Source organism: Adiantum capillus-veneris, chromosome 23, assembly GCF_014529385.1.
Source record: "Adiantum capillus-veneris isolate H3 chromosome 23, ASM1452938v2, whole genome shotgun sequence".
In the NCBI taxonomy this organism is placed as follows: domain Eukaryota; kingdom Viridiplantae; phylum Streptophyta; class Polypodiopsida; order Polypodiales; family Pteridaceae; genus Adiantum; species Adiantum capillus-veneris.
In genome coordinates, this window is record NC_140953.1 from 34808600 (window position 1) to 34828063 (window position 19464).

The window sequence follows — 19464 nt, forward strand, 5'->3', positions numbered from 1 at the left end:
TTCCCGTTTATTCTCCCACATTAAATAATCAGTTTAATAAGAGAAAATCATTTGGGTTGGTTAGATATTAGATTTTATGACACATTGCACAGGGTTCTTGTGATTCCTTGAAGGACATTTTGTTGCATGGAAAAAAACCTATGTTGTTTAAGCACATAGATGATTTTTGGAGCAAATCTGGGGATGAGTTTGGTGAAGACAATACTCTATTGGTTGATGATACCCTATATCCCGGGGCAGTCACTTATCAAAAGACCCCTATATCATGTGCGTTCAAGAGGTAATTAATAATACCCCAATATACATACTATACTTACATTGTGACCCTATTTAAAAAAACCCCCACCCCCCTCTGTATGTATACATTTTTATACATTTAGGTCTTTTAATAATCCTCTCCGGTTAACTCACGTGATATCATACACATTCTAAAAAGTGACCGCCCCGGGCCCTATATAAGTGCTTTTTCAATCCAATGGCACTTGTTTCATTGTACCAAAGTTCAGTTCACCAAATGATACATGGTGTATACTATTTCTTACCCACAAGCTATGCCCATGTCTATGGAACTATCTAAAAGCAAACAATAGAATTAATTTTTTTGGGACAGGAGATGTGTTTGACACATAGAGTAGTGGACGAGATGTTCTGGTTTGTTCACTCATTGAACAATATGGTTTGGAAAAATTGAATTGTGGTGGTGGTATCAAGTTTGGTTGCATAGTAGAAAAGACCTCAAGCGAGCTTGAGAAGGAGAAAGATGACAAAGCAGGGGATGAGCAAGAACGAAAAGAGGTGCTCAAGGTGGTATGGAATAGACCAATGTATAAACAAGTAGGACAGACTCAATTTAGACACATTCGTGTAATTTGGTGTACAGATATCTAGCCATGAGCTTTTGATGTAGCAGTGGCATGTGATGCAACTTTCTGTATTTTGGCTTGTAAGCAAAAGTATTGCGATCCAATATCAAGATGTAATTGTGGCTTGCTCTAATAGCAACATACTTGTGTATTAATTTTTCCTTGAACATTCATTTCCAAGTATTTGTGTAATTGAAATGGGTTCAAGTTTCATATCTCCGATAGCAAGATCTTTGCACATTATGAATGGACATTACAATAGGGCAATTGGTGCTAGTTGAGAAGTACTCAAAACCATAGGATCTACATATATTGCACTTGACTACTGCAAGAATATTATCAAAAAATTCTCAAGCTCTTTTGTTGAGCTAAAGAAACCTGCAGATTTCTTAGTTATTGGTTATAACATGTTCTAACATACCTAGGAATAAATATGTGCCTAATAGCTATTGGTTATAACATGCTCTAACATACCTAGGAATAAATATGTGCCCAATAGCTATGAGACAACCACTAGGAATTATTGGTAGATAGGACCCTAATAGCTATCTGGTAGCTATTAGCTACAAAAATATGTGATAGATATTTGCTAGCTATTAGATAGCTAACAGCTATCATCTAGTGATTACATATATGTATGTAATAAACTTTGGCTAGCGATCAGACAGTTATGCTTGTGGTAGCTGTCTAATAGGTACCAATTCTAGAATTTGATAGCTACTAGCTTCTAGCACATAAATATTTGACAAATATGTGATAGATACTTGCCAATTTTTAGGAAGCTATTAGCCAGTGATAGTTGTCCAAGAGCTATTAAGGCTAGTTATTATAGCAGCTTGCATCAAGCACATAAATATATGATAGGTTCTTTACAGCTATTAGTAGCTATTAAATAATAATATCATTTCAATAGCTACCATAAATTTAGATACTTATTAGACAGTTATTAAATAGCTAGTAAACCATTGGTTCACTACAAGAGGTTGTGTGCTCTTGTGACGCTCTTAGCGACGGAAATACACTGGGTTTTTATAACCCCCGGCGTCGCTATAACCGTCGCTAAAAGCGTCGCTACGAGAGCGTCGCTATCTGCGTCGCTATAGGCGTCGCTATAGCCGTCGCTATAGGCGTCGCTATATAGCGACGCTCATAGCGACGCCTATAGCGACGCAGATAGCGACGCTCTCACAGAAGAGTATAGCGACGCATATAGCGACGCTACAGAGCCATAAATAGCGACGCTTATAGCGACGCCTGAGAGAATATTTTTTTGGTGGCAGGGCATTGAATGCCCTGCCACCCATCAACCATATTGTACTTGATTCACTTTTTAAAAAAAGTGCAAAGGTAAATAATAGACCCAAAATAGTCACCCACAAGACGCATTGTTTGCAAAATTGACAATTGTACACATCATAGACAAACTGAATTGATTGGCAAATGTAATAATGACAATTGTACAACATCATAGGCATAAAGAATTGATTGGCAAAAGGAATTGCGGTGACAAATGTAATAATATACATGGTTCAAAAAGACGTATAAAATCCGTCTCATGATACATAAGCTATGAGAAACCCTAAACTAATGCTATCTAGCTACGGCTAAACTGACGTCGTCTAATCAGACGTCTCATCGCGTCCAAGCGGCGTATCTGTCGGATTCTGCAAAAAAAGACAATAAGACAGTTTTCAGTAAATATAAACATATAACGACATTTATAAAACAATACAAAAAATAAAAAAGAGTAAACCCTAATACTAACCATGCCGCCGCGAGAACTGAGAATGTCCATCAGGGCGTTTAAGCCCTTCCTGCCTGCGTACTCGCGCTCGTACGGTGTGGGATCACGTCCTGTCATCGACCACTGTCAAAACATACAAAGATTTCATTATGTTAGAACTAAAAAACTCATAAACCCTAAACTATCGAACATGCATAAAGAGCAATGTGAAAAGACTTACAAAATCGGCCTCAAATGATGCCCATCCACCGCTCCCCAAGTAGTGCGAGCTCCCTGCCTCTACTCGCGCTCTGGCTGCATCCTTTTGTTGCTTCCACTTGTCGGGATTCTCGCGCGCTGCTTTCTTCGCATTCTTCCAATCTTCTTTGGCCAGCCAATCTGGCCTATTCCACCCATTCTTGATTGCTTTTTGCACTTCGGAACGCTTGTGTTTGCAGTATTCGCGCATTTGAATCTTCATCAGGTCTTCATTGAAGCGCTGATCCCGTGTTGGAACGGGAAACTCATGATGAAGTATGCTGATGACTCTGTTTTTTAAATCACTTGGTACTTCACTCCATTTGTTTAGTATATAGTGTCTAAACAGCTGAGAGCAAAGACCACGCATGCGCGAGATCACCTTCTTGCCGTCATCATCCATGATGATGCCGCCGCTGATGTCGACGGAGTAAGGCAAGCCCTCTGGCCGGTGACGCGTGAACCTGGGTGTCCCGGCAGGGGTCTCTAGCGGCGTGTCGATGGGGGTACGGACGTCAGGTGTCTCCATCGGCGTCTGGGCGCCGAAGCGAGGAGTGTCGAGTGGGGTGGCTCCTGGCGGAGTAGGTAGAGGTGTGTAGCTTCTAGGAACAGTCAGCCGTGCAAAACCTGGCATAGACGGCGATGCTGTGGCTGGTGTGGGGGCGGGCAAAGAAGGGGAGGGTAAAGAGCCTCGTCGAACACGAGGCGGTGTGGAGGCATCGATGGCGGAATCCCCACAACAACCGCCACCGCCACCACTAGAGCACCGGTGTCTAGACGAGTGTGACGCTCGTCTCGTCGACGCCGAAGCTTCGGAGCGCGCCGAATGCTCCGAAAGAGAGGGAGATGCGGATGGTGTAGGAACACGCGATGATGCGCCAGAGCGATGACGCTCCACGTACCACTGTCTCTGCTGCGGTGACAAAGAAGAAAGAAACTCCTCATCATCCATACCTGCATTAAACACACGAATATTTAAACTTAATATTGAATGAATAGAGTAGACAATGACGCAAAGACCATTAAATACAATGACGTAATGACGCATATAAATACAATGACGCAATGAATCGAGTGATAGAAGAGGCAAGTCGAAAACTCAGAATTTTCAATCAAAAGATGTGAGCGCGAGTAGAAAAGAGCGTTACACACCATGGAAGCTACTTAGAGAGCTAGAGCTTTTACAGCACGGAGCAAAATTGTTCAAATACAATATTTGTGGCTTTAAGAGATCTCTCTCTCATCCTCGCATAACTCAGCATAACTTCCTATATCTATATAGAGCTCTCCGTTTAAACACATATCCTCTGTTTCATTTTGTAGCTCCTCTGCATGCACCCCATATAGAGTAGTAGCATCTTGATGCTCGTCTGGCACCACCGCAGCGGCTTCTGATTGAGCATCTTCTCTGATCTCCTCCATTGATGTCGTTGTGATTGGCACATGGTAGCCTTCATACGTCCTTGCACTACGAGGGGCTACCTCTATGACGTACCACCAGTTTGATGTAGACTTTGTAGGATGAAATACTACCTGCCAGAGCCACATAACTTACATGAGAGCTTTCAAGCACATAACTTGTAAAAGGGGGATGTTAACTATTTATATACTTACTTGTTCACAATGCTCGGGTAGTACGAAAGTGTCTCTTAGGTCAGTCCATTTCTTAGTAGAATCCACCTCAAGAAAACCAGACTCTCCTCTACGCACAGTAGCGTTTCGACCCTCCATGATTATCTTGAACCATTGCACGTCGAACAAGTCGACAAAAAATCCTCTGTAATCGATCCTCAAAATCTCTTGCAGCGTGCCGAAGTAAGTGAGTTCCGCCACCACGGGATCTGCATCAGAGGAACGTCGTCGACTAGACTGTTCAAATTTTGCCATGATTCCACAATCTTGAGTAAAACGCTTTTTGTCGATTCGTTCCACCCTAAAATGTCGACCTTTACACCATGCTGCTGTGTATGACTTATACTACAACGAACAAAGATTATGAGTGGCCGTTCAAACGTTTATAAATAAAGTCACTTGCTAGTCGTACATTGCAAACTTACCTTGGTCGCGCAACCCCGAGAGTACTCCCACTCTTCTTCAGTCACTTCGTCACCGCATTGTTGTGCGCTTTTCAATTGGTTGTGCAACCATCTTAAGCTCATGAAGGTTGGTAGGCTCTCCAGAACCGCTGGATAGTGCATCGGTGGTCGTCTTCCCCGTCTCCACTCGATTCGTGCCCTTTGTCGCTCTTGCTTTGCATCCTCATATTGTGAAATCCACTTTTGCATCACTGGATTGTGAAGCATGCAAAATCGGTTGATTTTAGCCTCTAGATCTTCCGTCATCTTCTTCTCAACACCGAGATTGCACATGACAATCCCAGATATGCGCTCATCATCTATGGTTCGCCATAGCGTGTCCCGGGATTTATCAAATCCGTCTAGCCACTCTCCAATGTACACTAGGGACTCTGATACCAACCAACCTTCTGCCATGCTACCCTCCGGACGTGCCTTTTGACGCACATATCCCTTAAGCGTTTTCATGAAACGCTCTAAGAAGAACATCCATCTGGAATGAACTGTGCCAGCTATTTCCACCTCATCAACTATGTGAATAAGAAGATGCACCTGAATGGTTAGTATTGTAGTAGGAAAATGTTTCTCAAACATGCACACAAGCTCCGCAGCATTTAGTTTGGCGAATGGTATGGAGTCTACGTCGATCTCCTTTTGTGAGATCCATTGCACCAGCTTTGCAAGTTTGTAGATTGTGTTACGGATGTCGAGAGACAAACATCCCTCAATGGCAACCGGTAAAATAAACTGTAAAGTATGTGCAGCAATGATATTAAAGTCCACATTTTATGCAATGATATTAAAGTCCACTATGAACGTACCTGACACATTTTATGCCAATCGTGTGACTTCAAACCGGTAAGCTTTCCTTCTTTAGTAAAACACGTTCGGAGCGAGTGCATTACGCCAGTGGGGGTCCGCAAAGATCAAATGGTCTCTTTTACTTTGCGTTCTTGGGCTCCTGTGAAAATCCATGGTGCTTTAGGAAGTTTTATCGATCCATCAGACGCTGTTTGCGGCCAATATTGCTCCATACGATCCACATTTCTAAGGTCAACTCTGGCTCCCAAAGTATCTTTCTTGCCGGTCAAATGGTCCCATAGTAGATTACCCACATTCTTGAATATGTGCATTGGATCGAGCAAGTGATTGATCACGAGTCGGGGCCAGTATGGTAACTCGTACCATAGAGATAGTCTCTTCATCCCTGGAGGCAATCCGTCATCGCACATCTCCTTCTGCTCTAACCATGCTTGTGCAGACATCCTTGGTGGCTCTCTTCCCAAAAAGCCGTCGCGTAACACATGATTCTCCGGAAGATACGCTTGATGACCTTCGTAGATTTGCTTCTTCAGTGAGGGTGCCCTACGTGCATTCAGTCTAGGTCCACATGTGACATATGCTCTGTATCCGCTTGTTTGAAGCCCTTGTTTGAAGCCCTGCATGTATACACATGATAATAGATCAACTATGGGGAAAAACAAGATTTACAATGTCTGAGAGAGGAGTGTCAATAGATCACCTGAGCATTCTGTTAGCCCGGGATAGTCATGCATGGTCCACATTAGAATACCTCTGATCAAAGCATTCCGTCGTCCTGTGTGTCGGCTCATATCCACCACCTCTATGCCAATCCACAATTGTTGTAGCTCTTCCAATAGTGGACGAAGATACACATCCATATTCCCCACTTTATATCGCCCTGGCACAATCAAGCTTAGCCATAGGTGCCCCTTCTTCGTAGTCAACCACAGGGGAATGTTGTAGTTGACGATGACAACGGGCCATACACTGTAAGATGTTGATCTTTGACCAAATGGATTTACGCCATCCATAGCCAGGCCTAAGCGCAAATTTCGAGCTTCCCTGGCAAAATCCGACCATGTTCCATCTATATGTTTCCAGGCTGCGCAATCTGCAGGAATTCGTAGCACACCATCCGAAGATTTATTCTCCTCATGCCATGATGCTAGGGCGGCCATGGACTTACATTCGAAGAAATGCTTGATGCGAGGAAGCAAAGGAAAATGTCGCAAAACCTTTTGTGGAATTTTTGTCCCGTGGAGATCTACTCGATATCTTTCGGAATCACATTTCGGACACTTCTCCATGTCTGTGTATTCCCCTCTGAAAAGAATGCAGTCATTAGAACAAGCGTGGATAGAATTGTAATCCATCCCCAAGTTTCGCAAAATCTTTCTTGCTTCATCTCGGGAATCTGGCATCACATTGTCAGCTGGTAGAATGTGCTCTTTCAGTAATCTACACAACATAAAAATATGATACAGTCGTGTAAAAATCTATCAGATCATTATACATTTAGAGTTCTATTAAAGTAAACTAATTGTAATAGATCACCTGAAAAGCGTTGTGACGCTAGTGTCACTCCATCCAAACTTTGCCTGCATGTTGAGAAGAACCAGGAGTGCTTTCAATCTAGACATACGTGCTCCATTATACAATGATGTATCGGCTTCACTTTTCATATCATCATAGATAAGCCTTTCTGAATCCATGATCGTCTCGATCATTTCATCAATCTCGGGCTCAAACATTGCCTCGTTGGGAATGTGCTCTGCATGATCATCCCCCGAGCTGTCAGAGGCTACATCTTGTGGCCTCACATATGCTGCTTGACCAAAGCGCCTGCGAATACGTCTATTGGGTTGCAAGATTGCTGCTTGTTGGCCAGCGTCAGAGTCCGACGAGTTATAATTGGCAACAACTCGATCTATAATAGATGGATCGAACTCGCCAAATTCGCGAACGTGCTGCAAAGAAACACGTCTTGTCCGTCGCACAGCATGCTTGCATTGATTACAAGGACATAAGACCCTCGTTGAGAGATAGGTGTTTCGGTTGGACGGTCCCACATCCTCGTCGCTACTCATAATGAGGATAAAAAACTTATAACCTGGACAACAAATTTAATATTCTATTGGCATTCTTCGTCTTATCTCTCTCTCTCTCTCTCTCTCTCTCTCTCTCTCTCTCTCTCTCTCTCTCTCTCTCTCTCTCTCTCTCTCTCTCTCTCTCTCTCTCTCTCTCTCACATTCTCTAGTCATGTCCAATCCCCGCACACCTCGGTCTAGAGGTGCACGGAGATCAGAACCACCGGGTTATAATCTCGTCTTTATTGGTCAATACCTATATTTGTGGGTACAAGAAATCTAGACACCCACGTCTACATGATACTGCATGTAGTGGACAAAATCCCTTTGCCTCTTCTCTAGCTGTAGCACTTCACTTCATCTTAACATCTTTTCACAGTAGATCTTTTCACTGTTCGTCTAACTCTAAACCCTAAACCGTAAGTAATTCTTGCGTGGACTCGATCTAACGTAAATAAGCGTAAATCTAAATAAACGTAAATCTAACTAAAAATAAAGCTAAATCTAATTTAACGTAAGTCTAATGACTAGAGGTTGTCTAGATGGTCATTGTGTCGGGGATGTAGTGACTCTTGCCGCCCTGAAGATCCACCTTCTTCCCTATCTTCTGAAGACATTTCACCAGTACTTTTGGATCGACGGAGCCCACCATGAGTGAAGGCAGCAATACCCTATATTCCATTGAGGGCTGTCTTCACCCGCTTCATGCAGGCATCGCAGTCTATGGAGACCCGCATCTAATCTAATATAACGTAAATCTAAATCTAGCTTAAATAAACGTAAATCTAGTTAAAAATAAACCTAAATCTAATTTAATGTAAGTCTACATATAACCTAATCTTTAACGTCTTTTAAGATAGTTTCCTACGACGTTATAACTCTCTTCTTCCTGTGTGTGTGCGCGTGTGTGGATGTGTGTGCCAATAAAAAGAGATAAATGGTATAAGCTTTCTATCACCCATGCCAAGTATGATAGATTGATTATGCCATTTCTCTCTTGAATAATAGGTCTTCAGTTCAACTCCTCGTCGGCTAGATCTTTAGGTCTTTTAATTTTAATTAGTTTCCTACGACGCTCCCTTAGTTTCTCTTTCTTTCTCTCTCAATGTGTGTGCGTTTTTTTGGATCGTATGCATGTTTTCTTTCTCTTTTCCTCTCTCAATGTGTGCGTTTTTTGTTTATGCATGTTCTCTCTCTCTTTTCCTCTCTCAATGCGTGCGTTTTTTGTTTATGCATGCTCTCTCTCTCTTTTTCTCTCTCAATGTGTGTGTGCATTCTTTGTTTATGTATGTGTGTGCGTTTTTGCACTCTCTCTCGCTCTCTCTCTCTCTCTCTCTCTCTCTCTCTCTCTCAAAAACACTATGTGTGTGTGTGTATGTGTGTGTGTGAGAGAGAGAGAGAGGGAGAGAGAAAGAGGGGAAGGGAACATGAGAATGAGGAGAGGGAAGGAGCATACCTGGCTCTCCTTCCTCTCCTCGTGTGTGTGTGTGTGTGTGTGTGTGTGTGTGTAAAAGAAAAAGAGAGAGAGAGAGAGAGAGAGTGAGGGAGAGCGTTACCTGCTCTTTGCTTGAGGGCGCCGAAAAACTCAGATCTGAGATCTGAGTTTTTGGGCGCGCTCGGTTATTTTTTTTACCCCAGCTGGCGTCGCTATGAGCGTCGCTATAAGCGTCGCTATGAGCGTCACAAATTTCTTTGTAAATTTGCGACGCTCATAGCGACGCTTATAGCGACGCTCATAGCGACGCCGGGAATTTTTTTTTTTGAGCGTCGCTGTGTGAGCGTCGCTAATATGAAGAGCCTCTTGTAGTGGTTCACACATCTCTATTTCCTAACTATGCCTATTAGACCAAAAAAAATTGGACGCCTATTAGATAACTATCATCTAACAAATGCCATTAGATAGCAATCATGTATGAAATAGCTTCCAAATAGGTATCATATACCTATCTATAGACAATCTCGTTAGTTTATAGCTATCAAATAAGCTATTAGACAGCATCTAGATAACTCTTGGGTTGGTATTAACCATCAAAAGCTACTATGTAGCTATCAAATTACTATCTACATGTTACAGGGTTAATAACTATTACATAGCTATCAAATAGCCATCAACTTCTATCAAAAAGAAAAATACAAGAAACCAGTACTAATAGCTATGACTCGTTAACGTTTCTCTTATGCTTTGTGTTGCGTGTTGTCATATGATGATATTTGAGAGACTAATAAGAATGACTAATAATGTTGGTATACTAACACATATCTAAAGAAATTATGATGATCCCTATTGTTTTTTCTTAGAAATATCAAAAAGAAATTTTTGAAATTACATCTCCCATGGCATGCTATTGTATACAGATTTGAAGACCTCGAGTGAGATCATATACAATCTCTTAGCACCTTGCACATGTTTCATTGGGATTGCAATACATCTAACAAGATGGGACTACATGAAGACAGGTTTTTGCCCAATGCGGCTTGTGTCAATAATCATCAACTTGCTTATAATAGATTCATTTCAAAATGTACGACCATGCTTTGATTTTGTTACCTCAGTTGTCCACTTCAAGTGCTTTGAGTTGATGCTTTGTACTTGTGCACTTGATGAGGTAGAAGTCCACACCTTCTTCATTTCCCTCCTCAGCATTGACAGCAAAGTTATCACCTACTTGAATTGCCTCACTCAAAGCTTCATACTGCCCTTTGTAGGTAGGCTCTTGCAATTCATCATAGTTATTTCCATTGTCACTTAAGTGATTTTATAGAAGCTCCAGCTCCAACTACATTTCCTCCACTGATTTTGCATGCATGCACTACAATAGGAAGATAGCTTCCTGTGTGTGCAACAAAGGAGCCATCTTGTTTTGAGTAGCCACGAAGAGGCCCTCCTACTTTGTTGGCAGATATGATGGAATGATAGGAAAAGTCATGGTATGGAATTTCTTTAGAAGTGGTCACGGAAAGGGAGAACATGATAGGGAAGAAGCAGTTGTGAAGAGGGCTCTAGCACATGAGAAATTGAAGTGCAATGGAGCTTGGATTAAGTGTGCTATTGATGTTGTGAAATTCTTTTATCAACACCTATCCGATGGATCCATTGCACACTACCCTTCCAAGCACAGGCATGTACAAAGTCTATTTTTGGAGATCAAGCTGGAAGATATAAACCGAGAGAATATTTCTTTGTCCTTCATCCATTGCCAATGTAGCAAGAAGCAATGTTGAACAAATAATGTGTCATACTGCTTATCGTCAGAAATGAAAAGGTATAAAGTCTTGCTCACCTCACCTTTGACATGGTGGTAGGTAATGTATTAAAAAATGGTGACTTGGGTAAACTACCAATGCATGGATTGAATTTCATGTTGCTCCTTGAATGAGTAAATTTCAACAAATTCCACCACAAATACAACGGAATCATTTGGACATTTGTGATGCACAATTTGAATTTTTTAGCCTACCGTCTATATACAAAGTGATTTTTGATGAACTTTTGAAGATGCGCCTTAAAAACCTACAATAAATTAGCTAAACTCGTCTCTTGGCATATAAGTTCCTTTATTTTCTTCTTCTTTCCACCTTTAGAAGTGCTCATTTCCACATCCTTCAATAATTTCACTTTAATGGTTTTGGCATCTTGCAATAGTTCATGTGGACAACAAAAAAAATCTTTACCCCACAATTGGTACATTCACCCATGTGGCATTTTAGACCATGATAAGTATAACCAATTTACTTGGGACACAAAATAGAATCTATAAGCTTTGAAATTCTCTTCACAGTGTGCTTTGCTATAGAGCTTGTTCATGGAAGTGATGAATTCATGCACACCACACATGTAAATTTGCACGACCCACCATGCATTCTGAATGTCTGAGTATGCATGTGATTGACGGTCTCCTTCAAATATGAAATTTGCACATGGTAGCTCTTCACAATGTGCTTTGCTATAGAACATGTTCATGGAAGTGATAAATTCATGCACACCACACATGTAAATTTGCACAACCCACCATGCATTCCGAATGTCTGAGTACGCATGTGATTGACGGTCTCCTTCAAATATGAAATTTGCACATGGTAGATACAGCAACATGTTATCATGTCCTTTAGCTTTGGTATAAAGTAGGGTTTCTCTTATTTGAAGGCACAAAGCTGGATTGCAACATCAAGATTGGCACCCTTGAAACGTGCTCAACTCAACCTGTGATCCACAACATAGAAAGTTTTGAATACCAAAAATCATGTAGGCATAAGGTAGCTATTGGTAGCTCTCTTATGTTTTTTACTAGATAGTTGTTAGCTAGCTATAGCTATTAGATGGTTCCACTAGCTCCTCAATAGATTTTAAATTGTTAGTAGATAGTTGATAATAAGATTCACACATATGTTATGTATAAATGGCTATCAAGGAGCATACTAATTATATTGTTTCTAGTAGCAATTGGGTACCTATTGTTTTGTTATTAAAACTCTTGTTTACCATTAGCTATCAAACATCTATCTGTCAACTATATAATTTATTACAATGATGCTAGCTAGGTAATTTCTATTAATATCTATCAGGTAGCTATCATGTATCTATAGATATTAAATTACTTTGCCAACTATGTAATAGCTATCCCATAGTTATCACAACAGCTATCACATAGCTATTACAATATTGTTATCTAGGTAACCAATATTAATAGCTATAAATTATCAATAGCTATTTTCGTACTTGTTATTTAAGAGATGTCAAAAAAATAATAAACCATATGTCAGCTATTAGCAATAGATGCCTGATAGATATTTAGATACCAAAAGTTATTCAATAGTTAGAAGATAGCTATTGGGAGTCACTATTAGATAACATTTAGGATCCACTGTTAGACAGTTATTAGATAGCTAATACCAAGCAATAAATATCACAAAGCTACCTAAGCGCTATTAGGTAGTTGGCAACAATTAGGTAGTAATTAGATAACAATAGTTATCTAGCATCTATTGGGGTGGAGAGATATTGGGATTCACTAATAGAGAGTTATTAGATGGCCATATTAGCAAATAAGAGATATAACAAATCTACTCAGAGATATTAGGTTCTAGGACATAGGTATATTAGTAGAAAATTATTAGAGTTTCTCATAGCTATCAGGTTCTAGCACATAGATATTTGATAGCTATTATAGATATCAAATGTTAATAGTTGTTTATTAGGACTAAAATTACATTATTGGCTACCTCGTTCTATCAAAATATTGAATACATAGAAATATATCATAAATGTGATTGTTATTACCAAACAATCAACCATCAAAATCTATGAAAAATATTTCACCAGTTACCTGTTTCTATCAAATAGCTAGTAGGTAGCTATCAACAAGATATTTGACAGCTATCACATAGATCTTTGCCATCATTATGTGTTGAGATAGGCATGGGACATCCCTCTACACCTCATTTGAGTTGATGTTGACACCTTAGTATATTTGTTGTAAACATAAGAATAAGCCATGTATAGGCATTTGTGCCAACCGTGTAATATCAAGGCCCTATAGAAAGCCTTGTGCTGTACATATGATATAGGCTATGCAATATGATATCCTACTTTTGTGTGTACATCAATTTGTCCCTTTAGTGGTAGTGCATCTTTTATTAAGTGTGTGCAGCTCACTGTGTAACAATGGAGCCTTTCAACTTTGAACCTCCTTGAGCTCCCTTTCCCCTCCCGATCCTTACAACTGGTATCAGAGCCAGTGAGCACCATAATTAGCTTAGCCATCTTCTTCTCATTACATAGACACCCCACTTGCCCGCTTTCTACTAATCACACAGTCGATTAGAATCCAATTAACATCCTTAATCACCCTCCTAAATTGTGAGAAAATTAGCCTATTCACTTGGAATTACGCCGATCGGAATCCACGGATGTGAATATCGGAGAGGCATTTTGTCTTGCAACTTCCGATCAAGAGAAGGAGCAATCTAAGCCAAGGCAAGGAGACAAGACTGAGCAAATTAGAGCCACGACACTCTTCACGCATTGCATCAAAGTCTGAAGCCGGGCACCAGTGAAATCAGGTAGCGAGTAAAATCGCTATAAGGTGTATTCAATAGAAATTGTGCTGCATGAGGGAGCTTGATAGCACTACAGGAGGAAATCACTGATCTTGTGAGCTTGATTGCTTCACACACACACACACACTCATTTGCAGTAGATAGTGGGCAGCAAGACCGAGCTGAGAGAGCACACAAATTGAATTGAAGCTTGGAGATTGGAGCAGATTGGATAGCGCTACTTCATTGGGGCAGACCGAATTGAGCAAGACATGATTGCTTTACACACACAAACTGCAGCGCTAGCCTCACTCAATGCAATTCAAAGCTCTGCTGCAGCGCTATCTTCATAACATACACACACAAACACACGAGCTCATCATCAGTACGTTCAACAAAATCCCGATCAGCCCACGAGGATGCAATCACAACAGAAAAGCGCTCCTAATTACCTCCTCGATTTTCGAAATGGCTTAAGCTTGCACTCCCAAGCATTTCGACGGGTTCTGCTCGTTCCTGGCAATCGACAGATTTCGGAAGCTTTCATTTTTATTTTTATTTTGTAACCTTTTATGATATATAAGCCCTTGTACCCACGCCTTGGCTCACTTATCCCTTTAAGTAGCATGTCCCACATGCACTGCGTATTACATAGTTATAAATCATTTGCAAGCGTAGCACCATAGGATCCTCATCTCGTGGTGGCTCGACAACATCGACAAAACTCTCCGCAACACATAGCAACAAGCAACAACAAGCAACAACTTTTTTGTACAAAGTTTTTTCTTAAAGCTTTTGTAAATTCCCTACAAGCAACTAGTGCAAAGCAGATAATCAAAGCTCTCCCTCGACTTCAGGGCTAAACCTTCTTTGTTTGTGAAGAGGAACTTTGCAAATCCTACTTGCAAAGAGTGACTTCGCAAGTTAAGCATAATCCGACATTCATATTACCTCCTATAAAGGGCAAGACACTACCATAGAGATAGTATCTCTATTGGTAAGACCGAGACCCTCTGCGTTTGGAACCACTTTGCATCATGGGAGAGAACAGGATTGAAAAATTCAATGGAGATGGTTTCCACACTTGGCAGACCAATCTGCGGGGATATCTTATGAAAAAGCAACTATGGTCTATTGTAAAACCGAAAATAAGCGAACCATCCACTTCTGCTGAAGGCACTCTCACTAGAGCCCAAATCGCACAGGCACAAGCTAAAGATGAACAGGCACTCGGCATAATTATCACATCACTGCATGATAATTATGTGCATTTTACAGATAGCTGTACCACTGCAATCCAAGCATGGGATATTCTGGAACATAACTTCGGTGCTAAACAAAAGCAAAGTAAGATTAGCTTAAAGAAAAACCTTTACAAACTTACTATGCTCCAAGGGGAGGATGTTTCAAGCCTCGTTAACAGACTAATGAGCATAATCACGCAGCTCACTTACATTCAGTGCCAAGTCCCGGAAGAAGATCAAGTCGCTGTGCTGCTAAGTGCTCTACCTGAAAGTTTTGACAACATAGTAACAGTCTTAGAGCAAAAGGAACCCATTCCTTCTCTGCAATATGTTACAGGGGCAATCCATGAAGAAGAAAAGAAAAATAAGAAGAAATCTGAATCAGTGGGAGGAGCTTATTTCACATCATCATCATCATCATCATCATCATCATCTAGGGCGTCATCATCATCACCTAGATTAAATAACAAGAAGTGTTATAAATGTGGAAAACCTGGACACTTCTCCAAAGACTGCTACAAGAACAAATATTGTAGCAATTGCGGCATCAAAGGTCATCCACCATCAAAGTGCCAAGGAAGCAACAAAAATAGAGTCAATCTTGCAAAAGAAAAGGACGGAGATACAGCTGAACAGGAAGAGAATTGTCTCCATGTGTGTGCCGCCCCCAACTACTTTTGCGAATATACTGATCTACTGTAAAATGGATAGTCTTCCACCTTTTCTGTTTAAGGGGAGGACTTCTTAGTCTGTGTGACACCATGTAATGAGACCACTCAGTCTGTGTGACTATAGTCTGTGTGACTATAGTCTGTGCGACTACCTCGGTCTGTGTGACCATTAGCCTGTGTGGCCTTAGGTCTCGATTCAGCTTCATTCAGTATAGTCCATGCCTAAGGGGAGGATTGTTGAGATAGGCATGGGACATCCCTCTACACCTCATTTGAGTTGATGTTGACACCTTAGTATATTTGTTGTAAACATAAGAATAAGCCATGTATAGGCATTTGTGCCAGCCGTGTAATATCAAGGCCCTATATAAAGCCTTGTGTTGTACATATAATATAGGCTATGCAATATGATATCCTACTTTTGTGTGTACATCAATTTGTCCCTTTAGTGGTAGTGCATCTTTTATTAAGTGTGTGCAGCTCACTGTGTAACAATGGAGCCTTTCAACTTTGAACCTCCTTGAGCTCCCTTTCCCCTCCCGATCCTTACATTATGTGTTGCAAAGCTACCTACAACCGACGAGCTTACTATTTGATAGCAATTAGCTTTCCATAGCTGACAAAATACTATTATCTCAGTAGTAGATATTAGGTAGTTTTTAGTTGTGAATGCTAATACATAGCCACCCAGTAGTTATGATGCTCTAAAACAATCATTTGATTTAAAAAATTATCAAAATCAGTTTTCAATAGAAATCTAATGGCTATCAAATATTGATGAGCTACGTACCTAGTTCTAACATATAGCTAGTCGATAGCTATTTGACTATTGTTACATAGCCATTATTTGACAATAGACATGTCAAAAATCTATCAATTATCTATCTACCACTCACCTCCACAACATCAAATTCACACATACATGTGATACTTCCAAATGGATGAATGGCATGTGTGAGGTAGTCCCTCCGATTGATTTTTGACATATGTCCTTTTTGTTGGGGGACAGAAGTTTTGATCGCCCAAAAGTTGATCATCAGATCCTTTACCTCTTGAGGTATGCATCTTCTTTGAAGCCTCCAATGACATGTGGAAAAAGATAAAGTGGAGTTGTCATTTTTTTTGGAGTAGTTGATCTCTTGCTCCATATAAGATCCTTCAATGAATAGATAGTAGCTTGGAGGCAGCACTTACGTTAAAGCCTCCTGATTCATCTGGTTCTTTGGAGTTCACAAGTATCATTATTGTAGACCTCTTGATCCTCAGTTCATGGCCTCTTCCACATTTGTAGTGTGTTGCGAATATTTTCTATGAGCATGTCTGAACATAACATTGATGCCTTGTGGATTTGGAAATCATTTAGTAATGGATGTTGAATTAGGTGATTGAAGATGTCTTTCTTACTATCCATGTCCATTCCATTTGTTCGTTGAAGAATATATCGCACAATCTCTATGGTTACCTTTGCTTTTGTGACATCATCAACGATATCTACATAGTCCCTTGTTGTTGCTTACTCTATTTTTCTTTTGGTTCTTGATCTTTGCTCTCTCTTGTGTTGAGCTTCATATTTCCTAATGAGGTTGTGCTTGTGGGATGGGATTTCTTCAACCTATGGCATACGATTGTGATCGAAATAATAAGACCAGAAGCATACAGTTAAAGACCCAATTTTACATGTCCAATTTTCAATACCTAAAAAGAGAGGGAGAGAGATTAAAACATGCACATTATCACCCTCTTTGAAACATGCAATTTCTACCATTACTACTTTTTAGCTCGAAAGAGGAAGATGGAAAATGATTTAGATAAACATAACAATGGTGATGATCAGGTCATCATCTCAATACATATGTCCTCAACAGAACACTTAGAATAATCAAAGTGCCGCTTTAAAAGGTAAAATTTAGATAGATACATCTATGAGTGTGAGAGGAGAGACAGCTTCAGGGCCTTGCGTTGTGACATGCTCTCTGTGTCAAAGTCGGTGTGGCAACTTGGGGAGCTTGCAAAGAAGGCACGTATATATACAGGCAAGTCAGGAGAGTCAAAGCATTGTGTCCCAAGGCACTTCTTTGTGATCCAAGCCTCAAGGCTCAATGCACTTCATTTGGTGCAGCCACACAAGATAAAGATGGAGAGGGGGAGCAAAACAAAGCTCTGGATTCTTGCCAGAGAGAGAGAGAGAGAGATAGAGGCAGAGGCTAGGGAAATCACGACTGTTGCCATTCAGAAGAATGTTTTTGAAATATTTGACTTCTCAAGGGTTTAGAGAGCTTTACACTCTCCAAATAGCTATGTCTCGGACACAGCTTTTTTGTCCACCCATTCTGTGTGTGTGTGTGTGTGTGTGTGTGTGTGTGTGTGTGTGGGTGGTGTAAAAGCGTACTCATTTTTGTCAGCGCTTCTACTGGAGCATCAATAGCATGTCTGTGTGCGAAGTGTGGCAAGCATAGAATCAGGTTTGATGACGGCTTTGTATACTGCAGGAATGAAAGTGTGTCCATGTTGCAACCTTTCTGTGTCTACGACTAGGGCACACACATCTTGCATCTTAGTATCGGTACTAAGAGGGGCTTTGCAAAGAGGCGACTTCGTTGAGATGACATTAACAATTTGCACTGAGGGATTTTGGCTACCTGTGCTCAACAAAGACCTCGAGAACCATTTTTGGTGGAGGCATAGGCAAAGCTTCATTTGGAGGAGCCTGCACGTAGCAGACATGGCAATTATTGCGCTAACAAGCTCTCTTAATGTCAACATAATGACGACGTTGTGCAAAAGCTCTCCAAAAGGCTCTTGGCACATATGCCAAGTTCTTTGGTGGCCATGTACAATTCCATGTTTGGTATCCTTTAAAATTTACAAGTTCTCCATGACCTTTCGGTCCTAGACAGTACTGAAAAATGTCTTAGCTTACAATTGTGCAGTTTTCAAATCCAAATATGCCGACGAGCGAAAGAGAGAAAGGAAAAAATGCCGCATAGACTTTGAGGAAATGAGTGTCTGCATAGTAAATATTAGGTCGAATTTTTGAGATTTTCTTCCAAAAAATAATAACTACAAGGCTTGTGTGTTATTTTCCTAGAATGTTGGTCCTAGATGAGATTTCTTGGATTGCAGTGATGGCAAAAAATGAGATCTTTTGGAATGCATTGATTGCGCCAACAAGGGATGGAGGTGTTTCCCACTTCTTTCTTGCACTTAATTTAAAAAAATGGATGTCATTTGACCAAATAGTTGAGTGTTTATGGACGACTATTGAGGCGCCATTCCATGCTTTCATCCATAGAGGTAGAGGCAAAGTGGTAAGCCACCACCACAAGACAAGGAGAAGAAAGATGAGCCCCCTAAGAAAGACAAATCTGCAAAGGAGTAAATGGTGCAGGAGGATAAGACACCAACTTAGCAAGCGGTCACAAGGTACACAAGGAATAGAAAGGGCTCAAGAGGCCATGCCATCACAAAATGGTGAGGAAGGTCTTGGTTGTTTTCTACAAATGCAGTGCAAGCGTTTCTTGGCCTGTAATTCCAGACTTCCAGTTGTTTCTTTAAGAACTCCTCTCTTTGTTTTGGGGCCCAAGGAAGCTCTAAAAAAATTTCATTGGATGCCAAATGAGGGGGCACACAATACAAGTAGCCTGCGTGTCTAGCGAACAAGAACAAAATTTATTTCAGAACATGAGGGGAAAATATGGCATCA